General features: G+C 39.3%; 1 protein-coding gene across 1 annotated transcript in view; it reads right to left on the reverse strand.

Annotated features, from left to right (window-relative positions):
• Positions 1 to 333, reverse strand: part of CACNA2D3 (calcium voltage-gated channel auxiliary subunit alpha2delta 3) — a 1192973-nt gene that overhangs the window by 197826 nt on the left and 994814 nt on the right. The window lies entirely within an intron of this gene.

Here is a 333-nt window from a genome sequence, read left to right on the forward strand (position 1 = left end):
CCCCCCCCCCGACTCGGGAGGCACCAGTCACCCCTGCATGTAATTTCTCTGCTACTCATATTTTTGCCCAGTTTTCCTCTTACATTGATTTAACTTATTTTGAATACATTTTTCAAAAATTAAATACTCTTTTTTTCAAATATGATACCTACTCCCATACACTGTGATGCTATGTATCATGCACAGGGCACTGAAAATCACTTTTCTTTTCTGTGAATTTATATAATACCAGTATAGAATGCCTTCTGTACATGCATTGACATGTGTTAAGAAAATATCTGGGTTTATAACATCTGCAGGATATCAATAGCCCCCCTCCCCCCCCCCCCCAAA

The sequence above is a fragment of the Gavialis gangeticus genome, unplaced genomic scaffold, assembly GCF_001723915.1.
Source record: "Gavialis gangeticus isolate Ggan-Ray unplaced genomic scaffold, GavGan_comp1, whole genome shotgun sequence".
Lineage (NCBI taxonomy): Eukaryota > Metazoa > Chordata > Crocodylia > Gavialidae > Gavialis > Gavialis gangeticus.